This window comes from Rhipicephalus sanguineus, chromosome 8 (assembly GCF_013339695.2).
Source record: "Rhipicephalus sanguineus isolate Rsan-2018 chromosome 8, BIME_Rsan_1.4, whole genome shotgun sequence".
Lineage (NCBI taxonomy): Eukaryota > Metazoa > Arthropoda > Arachnida > Ixodida > Ixodidae > Rhipicephalus > Rhipicephalus sanguineus.
In genome coordinates this window covers 100,257,968-100,267,422 of record NC_051183.1, presented here as the reverse complement: position 1 = coordinate 100,267,422, position 9,455 = coordinate 100,257,968, and the positions used below count along the sequence as shown (strand labels likewise).

Genomic DNA, 9,455 nt, shown 5'->3' with positions numbered 1-9,455 from the left:
TGTCGCTTGATTTGGGAAAGAAGGAAAGAAGTGTTAATTTCAAAGGCTCGTTTTTCTTTGTTATACACAATATTATGAGACCTAACAGACAATAACGCCAAGGAAAGTATAGGGGATGTTTTTAGTAATAAATGTAAGGTAATTGTGAAGAAGAAAAGTGGACGAAAAGATAGCTTGCCGCGGGCAGGGACCGAACCTGCGACCTTCGAATAACGCGTCCGATGCTCTACCACTGAGCTACCGCGGCGGCCATCCCTCCGTCCACTTTATAGGGTATATGTGTGCATTTAAACGTGGGAGCGTCAGTCAGCGCCGCCAGTAGCCATGATGGCGAGTGTGGAAACTCTTTTTCTCTTCTTTTTCTGCCTTGTTGCCTTGTTGGCGCCAACAAGGCAGAAAAAGAGTGTTCCACACTCGCCATCATGGCTACTGGCGGCGCTGACTGACGCTCCCACGTTTAAATGCACCATATACCCTATAAAGTGGACGGGGGGATGGCCGCCGCGGTTGCTCAGTTGGTAGAGCATCGGACGCGTTATTCGAAGGTCGTAGGTTCGGTCCCTGCCCGCGGCAAGCTATCTTTTCGTCCACTTTTCTTTCTTCACAATTACCTTACATTTATTACTAAAAACATCCCCTATACTTTCCTTGGCGTTATTGTCTGTTAGGTCTCATTAATATTGATTTGGGAAAGGACGATACCAGTGGTTCGCAGATATTAAACTATACTGCATGTCTTCGTTTACGCAAGAACGACGAGAAGTGTACACACTTCGACTACAGTCCGAGACAACGGATCCAACGGGTTGCATCACAACACAACGCGCAGACGCTGCTCGGCGTCACCCGTGCTGTGGGCGCGAACGCGCAGTGAACTTGGATGCAGCCAGGGCCTCTGGCGGTGGCGGCAGGAAAGACTCGCCGTGAAGCCGCTGTTCGTTTTCGCGAATGTGCCTCGCTAGCGTTTCGCTGAAGCTTCTTCGCAGGAGTTGACCTTGGCTGAGCTTTAATGTCAGATACACGCAACGAGGCGCTTACTGTGTTTGTAGCGGGAGGGGTAAAGCTATCGTTCTAGTATTGAGTGACCTTCAAAAAGGTTGACATATGGGATGTCAAAGAGTATAAAATTTCCGTTAGTACGTACTCAGACGCAAGCTTCCCAACTAAAGACGACTGTAAGCCATAAATAACGGGCTTCGAATTATGGAAAATCTCGCACGTATAGCGTTAGCTCATTTACCAGAAGCCAGGAATCGTATAACCTAACCTAACCTAACCTACTTCCTGATTTCCTCGAACTTCCTGATTTCTCTCGAACCTGTACTGGTCGAGAGAAACCAGTTGCGACTGTGAAGCACGTATTCGGTGGATCAGAATCATCAGTGAAGTTGTACCGCTGTGTAATGCATGTCTCCAGCTTCAACAAGTACGCTAGCGAAAAGGTCGTGTATGTTTGTTACTTTTCACGCTCATGAGATTCACCGGTACGTCCCATCTCAAGCACAGATTGAATAATTCGATTTATACGTAGCTCTACAAATGGATGCCTTCATGGGCTCTTGCTGCTTGTGACGTACATGCAGAAATAAATCGAGGCTCAAATGTTGTATACGAAGGCACGATTTTTGTTGCATTTGGTTTTGAAATCTGATGCAAATTTATGCGATAATGACCAAGAGATTCAGCATGAATGCGGCGATGACAGCTCCGAAACTTCGCACTCGTAGCACATGCCACGCAATGTCATGCGTCTGTGATGAAGAAGGCATGATAGTTAAAGTGAAATTATATGGTATCCAGAATAAAATATCAGCTCGTCCAGACAGTGCCTTTCGTCATGTAATCGAAGCCCAAGTGAACAGTTCCGGCAGTGATGCCAGTATCCGCGATGCGCAGCGCCTATAGGGGCGCCACTGAAAGCCGCGTAGCGGCGGCCGTTGGAACCGCTCGCGGGTCGCGTAGCAGACGCCTCATTTGCGCACGTGCGATTCGCCGGTTGTGCGCGTCCCAGATAATTACTTTTGTGGCAACAGTGTGCGCAAAGGAGCCGCATTTTATAATAGTGGACATGTGTCCGATGTCACACCTGTGTGGGACGACAATGTCCCCATACGCGACAATCGACAACAAGCTTCTCCTACGAAGTGGAGGTCATCGTAAGTACACCGCTTTCTTTATAACGCCCCGATCACTAACGCCTGCATGCGTTGACGCGTGAACCAATGTTTTTTCTCGACACAGTAGCTTCGCTTACGTGCCATGTGCTGATATAGTAGATTTTGAGGGAGCGCTGTCGCACCGGCGTATAGATTTCACAGGGTCGGCCACGTGAAGGGTCAGCGTTGGTAAAACTTTGAAACCAACACGATAAACTTGTGAAAAAAATAAACGATAAGCTTGTCATCATCGGTGCAGAAGCGCACAGCGATCATTCTGCACCGATGATCGCATTCCAGTGCCATCAATAGGTAGAATGCAGCCGATTTCGTACAGCACACGTGTGATTCCACGGCGCTTTTTTAAAGGAGCCGTCACCTGCCCTACATTCTCTCGCATTGCGTTTTGCGCCATTCGTTTTTCAAGTGAGCCAAGGTATCGCGTCTTATCAGTAATAACAACCTCATGTGAATTGTAGTGTCTACAATGCAGGCGAGACGACCAAGTGTAAACGTAGTAGCGTTGGCTGAAAACGTAGCGACAAAAAAGAAGAAATAAAAACACGGTAATCGTTCTAACACTGCCGTAAACAAAGCGCGATTGTTTAGCTTCTACGTCGTACAGCCGCAATCCACCGCCGCCGTCGCTTTCGCTCATGAAATACCACCGGAAACCTGTAGATGTGCGTTCCTGGCGATTTTTTGTGTTTGAGCAGCCGACAACGCAGCAGATATTTTTCGACATCGCGGAGGCCCGCCAGAATCGTTAAATCACGATGAAAAACACATCCATCCGTGCACTCGCGTACAGACGCTCGCGGGAACACTGCTCGCCGGGCCCCGCGAGCGCTTCCGAGCCATGGCGGAAGATGGCGTCGGCGGCGCTTTGCGCATCGCCTATGCGAGAATAGCACATGACATTGCGGTCTGTACTGAAGGAGAACTTCTGGGTTGTGGGCAAATTTACGCTTCACTTCTGGAGTTATCTTTATATAAGCAGCTGTGAAATACACCAGAAAATCACCAACGGAAAGGAAGTCGCAGCTCGCTAACATTCATATGTACGCTAACAACTTCCATATAGTTCAATATATGTTTTACACCCAGAAACCTTTATAATTAACGCATGTACGCGCAGCGTCGGTCTCGTTGTGAACAGGAATAATGATAGATAATATTAGATGTCACGCACGTATCTGTGAGTTGCAGTCGCTCCCCATGCTCAAACGGCCGATAAGCTAGCAATTGTACAGCACGAATTTCGTTAATATATCGGACTTCTAATATGCGCTGCCACTTCGACACAGCGTACACTTGTGCGGGCTGAATGTATACAGTCACTGCAGGCGATGGGCCCCGCGTACAAGTGCCTCGCGTCTTCTCTAATCTGAATTATATTACAGCCTTACACTTTGCATAAGGATATGTGGTGCGCTCGCGGAGGAACAGAAACTTACCGAGCAACGTTCGACGTCTGGATGTATTTCTTCCCGAGTCCCATGATTGGTCCCTGTTACTAACAGCCGACGGAAAACAGGCGGAGTCGTCGTTCCACTTCCAGACACTGCGACGGTCTTCAACAACCGACCCTTTACTTTGCGTTCCACAGGACTTCAGCAACCCCTCGCGCACATGACCACACCTTATAACGTCACGAAGATTTCCCTCTTCGGTTAGACGTCGTTTTGCTGAGATTCCTTCACTTAATGGGCACGCTGGGCTCATATGTTTTTGTGTTGCTGTCGGGGTTTCACATTGCTCACTTCTTCCTCTACTTTCTATTAACTCCAATACTGACTTCCGCAGCCCAAAACTGCTAGAATTTAAACATTCGAGCAGAGTTAAACATTCACTACCTTTTCATTTGGTTCATTATTCAAGCACGCAGTTACCGGCATGAAGCAATTTCCCTTGGTTGAGATGAATGGGGCAACAACTGGGGCCATGTGACCAGCTCAGCTAGAGAAGAGCAGTGGGATGTAGGGTGAAAAGAGCGGGGAAAAAAAAGGTTCCCAAGCCCTCAAACAGAAACTTAACAAGTCAAACTTAACAATGCCCTGCGATGGAGGACTACAGGGCGTAACAACGGGCATTTTCGTATACATCCTCCACATGTATACAGCCTCCGAGGCCGGGTTTTAGCCGCCGAATGGGGTCGAGCAGCGCAATGCCCAAGCCACTCGACCACCCCGGTGGTTGGTAATATAGGGTTTTGGGCCCTTATATGTCTGCTGGTGCTGAAAGGTAACGACGACGAAGATGAAGTTGCTTTTCTTAATGATGATGATGATGATCATGACGATGAGAAGAAGAATAAGAAGGCAGAAACAGAAAGATATGAAAGAAGAAATGCGGTGACGTTCGTGAGGACGGTGTGGCGCCACCTCCGCATCCCGGCATTATACTTACTGGTTGGATGGATGGATACCTTTGTTATGGTGCCTCGGAACGCGCTCTAGCACGTTTCGGTCCAGGTGTTTCTTTTTTAATTGTCTTGCTGGTATAGTACCTCATGATTTGATCTAACCCGTATCCTGTCGGATTGTCGTAGTGGGTATGAGCCACAAATGTAACCACGCTAGAGTTGTCTACATTCGCGAATTGCTGTCGGGAGCCTTCGGTATATGCGCGACCGCACTTCTAAGTGCGCGGCTTTCATCGCTCGCCCGTCGGGTCGACTAATTAGCGGCAACGCAGCCGAATATTCCACGACTTCGCGCCCACAGCAACACGGCAAAGACAGATTACACGGGCCCTTGAGCCGGTCAACATATGCCTTGCAGATGTATATGCCCTCTAGGAGTTCTACTTCGACATGCAGGCTGTCTCTTTTACCGACCTGGACAGCCAAATCGTCAATAAGTCGACCACGCAGCCGCGAAGCAATCACCGGGCACATACGGACCAATCACAGGGATATATTGCCGTACTCATACTATTACGTACCGAACCAGGTATCTGCTAATACCTACGGTGCAACCTTACTGACTTCGGCATCTATTGGACCTTGTAAACACTTAACGGCGGCATTTCTTGACGAACATTCGCAACAGGTGACCTGTCTCACCATTACAGCAATATTCAACTTATCTTCATCTGTACAGTGCAAAACTAAGAGGCAACCCCTGCGGCGCTTCTGCTTGCAGACAGGCAAAAGAATATCGACTGTTATAGCTCATCACGTAAGATGCCGCGCTGCTAAGCTCGAGGGGGCGGGTTCTACGCCAGGCTATGGCGGCCGCATATCGACGGGGACGAAATGCTAAGAGCGTCGATGTTCTTAGATTTAGGTGGGCGTTAAAGAACCCCAGATAATAAAGATCGACCCGGGGTCCCCTACTACGGTGCCCCTCATAATTATATCGCGGTTTTGGCAAACCCAAGAAGTTTTTCACTGAGCCCACGTCGGAGTATCGGCGTCGAGTACCGAACACGGTGGCCGGGCTAGTGTTCTAGGTGGCGTCTTCAAAGGTTGTAACTACGGCTGTCGGTCATTCGCTAGCTGTTGATGGACGGGCGGGCGAGTTGTCTGGCTTCTTCCGCGCGTGGAAAGTAACGGTGACGTCGAAGTTTTCTTCGTCGGTGACGTTGGGTAGCATGCCATCGAGCGTCATAATCGGGCTCCTTCCATAGACCAACTTGTATGGCGCCATGTGGGTCGTTTCTTGCTCGGCAGTGTTGTATGCGAAGGTCAGGTATGGAAGGATGGTATCACCCATCTTGTGTTCGACGCAGACTTACATGGCGAGCATGTAGGCGGTGGACTTGTTTAGACGCACGGTGAGGCCATTGGTCTGATGGTGGTAGGCGGTGGTCCGGCGGTGGCTTGTCTGGCTGTATCTCAGATCGCCTGAGTTAGCTCCACAGTAAAGTCCATACCTCTGTCGGTGATGAGGACCTGCGGGTCGCCATGACGCAGGACGATGTTCTCAACGAACGACTTGGCTAACTCAGCGGCACCGCCTTTGGGCAGGGCCCTTGTCTCAGCGTATCGGGTGAAGTAGTCGGTAACTACGACGATCCATTTGTTTCCGGAAGTTGATGCCATGAAGTTCCCCAGTAAGTCCATGTCCTTTTTCTGAAATCACCGGCGAGGTGGTTCGATGGGCCGCAGAAGTCCAGGTGGCCTAGTCGGCGCTGTCTTCCGTCGCCGACAAAATCGCCAAGTCCTCACACAATGAGTGACGTCGGCAGTGAGCCGAGGCCAGTAGTAGTACTTTTCTTGTATCCTCGCGTGTATCCTCGCGCTGTCCTTGTCAGCCTCTTCTGTCCGTCTGTTTTTGCCGCGCTTCAGCAAAATTTTCAATTATGAACGTAATCCATCTGGCCCAACTTACCATCTTGCTGAAATCCAAAATGCCCAGCCGTCGGGTCGTCATGTAAAGCTTCCCGAACCTTCGGACGCAATGCTGAAGGTATAATGAAGAGGTAGTCAGCTCGAAGTGGTGAGTTCTTTACAAGAACGCCGTTCACCAAGAAACACTACAGGTCTTCCCTTCAATACCTTTGGTACAAACTTTAGTCTTGCCTTGGAGGTATTCCACAAGGCCCCTGAGTTCCGTGTCGGCTCGTTGTCGTTCAACGAAGTCGTTGACACTTAAGGTTCCCAAGAAAGCAGTCACCGTCGTGGTCGTCCTGCGGCGGCGGGTCAACGGGGGCACGAGACAAGCAGTCGGCGTCAGAATGCTTTTTCGGCAATTGTAAACGATGATAATGTCGAATTCATCAAGTTGCAGACTCTACCGTACGATCGAGGTTACCTGAAGGGCCCTTGAAGTTAGCTTGCCCACAGCAGGCGTGGTGGTCGCTCACAACTTTGAAGAGCCTGCCTTAAAGATAGGGGCGAAACTTTGATATAGCCCGGACACTCCTTTTCTGTTGTGGAAGTGTCGGTCTCTGCCTCAGATAGCGACCGGTTAGCATAACTGATAACCCTTTTTAGTCCGTAAGTCCTGTGCACAAGGATGGCTCCGAGCGCTACGCTGCTTGCGTTGGTGTGGATCTCAGTGTCGGCATATTTGTCGAAAGGCGCAAGTATCGGAGGCGCCTGCTGGTGTATTTTTGAGTTCTTGAAACGCATAGACTTCTGCCGTTTGCTTCTTGAATTCCACGTCGGTTCTCGTGAGGTGGGTCAGTGGCTCGGCGATCTGTGAAAGTCCCTTGACGAAGCGTCTGTAATAAGCGTACAAGCGGAGAAATCGGCGTACAGCCTTTTTGTCGGTGGGCGGCGGGAAGGTAGCGATGGCAGCAGTTTTGCGTGGGACACTGGGCGAAATCCAGACTTCCGAAATGTGTGGTTCAAGAATAACAGCTTATCGTACGCAAAGTGACTCTTCTCTTGCTTCAGAGTGAGTCTGGAGGTCTCGATCGCTTGAAGTACATCTTCATGGCGCCGGAAGTGTTCGTCGAAGTTTGAGGCAAAGACAAGGACCACATCCACGTTGACGAGGCAAGTATGCCACTTCAAGCCTGACAGTACTGTGTCCATGCATAACGCGTTGGAAAGTCGCAGGTGCCGAGGAAACACCAAAAGGCATGTCCTCGAAATCGAAGAGGCTGCGTGGTGAGGCAGTCTAATTTCGGCCCCTCTCATTGACTTCGATTTGCCAGTAGCCGGTGTACAGGTCCATAGACGAAAAGTACTTCGCGTTATGTAGTCTATACAGGGCGTCATCTATCCGTAGAAGAAGATACACGTCCTTCTTCGTGATTTGTTCAGGCGACGATAATCGACGCAGAAACGTAGGGTTCAATCCGTCTTCTTCACGAACACCACAGATGACGCCCGCGGACTCTTGGGCGGCTGGATGATGCCGTCGCATAGCACTTCGTCTACATGTTTCTTTACCGCCCCGCGTTCTCGCGTCGAAACTCAATGCGAACTCTGACAGACATTGTTCTGTTATTATGCGATGTTTTGCGCCTGGGGTCTGTCAAATTCTTGACGATGACGAGAAGCAGTCCTTGTATTGCAGAAGCAGGGCTTCGCGCTGTTCTTGCTTATGCTTCGGAAAGCTCGTATTGACGTCACAAGCTGGTTGTAATCGTTGGTTCATTAAAGCAGTTTCGGTAGTGTCCAAGAGGGCGAAAATATTGCTGCCGTGCACAAATTCATCCGTGTATACATCCTCGGGGAAGCTAACATCTTTTAGTTTCGGTAAATGGTAATCATAGCCTAAGGTGGTAGGCATAGCCTCCGTAACGCTAGCATATACTTCGGTTTGGAAATATTTAGTCCAATTTGAATAAATCTGTGTAAGTGTGTATTTCTATTTGACATAGTGGCGCGGTGGTCTAGTGGTTATGGTGACCGACTGCTGACCCGAAAGTCGCGGCGTCAAATCCCGGCCGCGGCGGCCGCATTTTGATGGAGGCGAAATACTAGAGGCCCGTTTAGACTTAGGTGCACGTTAAAGATAACCAGATGGTCAAAATTTCCGGAACCCTCCACTACGGTGTCCCTGATCATTATATCGTGGTTTTGTTACGTAAAACGCCAACTATCTACTATTATTGTTACTCATAACCTATTAACCATAGTACGCATATATATAACTATGAAAGCTAGCATATTTGTGTTACCGAACGCTTCTTACTTTCATAATATTAAGTAAGAAATGACCAGAGTTGTTTCGGTCCGTAAAATTGAGTTGTTGGACGAAATATAATTATTTAGTGTCTCGTAATTATCGAGTGACCCTCTAAACAAGGACAAGTAGACATATTTAACTCGTTAATCGAGTCGCCCAGCCCTCGCAACCTAGTTATGCTCGTTTTAGCCGAATCATTCGCAGCGTCTACGTTGCGAATTTTCAGGCGGACAGCGCACAAACGTGGCATTTATTGATAAGCGACCCATAGATCAGGTTGAAATAAAGAAAAATAACTGAAGGACGGAACTGCCCCGCACGTAGAGCTGGAGATAAGCGGCGTGGCTGTACAGCCAGGTACAACTCAGCGTATCTGTCTTCCCCAGTGGCGCAATTGGTTAGCGCACGGTACTTATACGACAGTTCTCGTGAGCTATGCCGGGGTTGTGAGTTCGAGCCTCACCTGGAGAATGTTTTTTTATTCTTTTTAAATTCAATTCAGAATTTATATGCTCTAAGCTGTCGACTAGTAACACTAACTTTTCACAGTTCACGGCCACCAGTCAGAACTCAGCTTGGCGAGCGACTGAAGCTCTATTGGAGGGTCGCGATTAGAATTCGCCGTGAGCTGTCTCGGATAGCTTATCGCGAGGAAGAGCTGTGGGTGATGCGGACGCAGAGTTCAAGTGCGCGTGCTACGGTTGACTCA

General features: G+C 49.1%; 1 non-coding gene across 1 annotated transcript; it reads left to right on the top strand.

Moving 5' to 3' along the window:
• The first annotated feature begins 9,125 nt into the window (after positions 1–9,125).
• Trnai-uau (transfer RNA isoleucine (anticodon UAU)) lies at positions 9,126–9,217 on the top strand. The gene is given in 2 exon segments: positions 9,126–9,163; positions 9,182–9,217. It is a non-coding gene; the product is annotated as a tRNA-Ile (tRNA).
• The last annotated feature ends 238 nt before the right edge of the window (positions 9,218–9,455 follow it).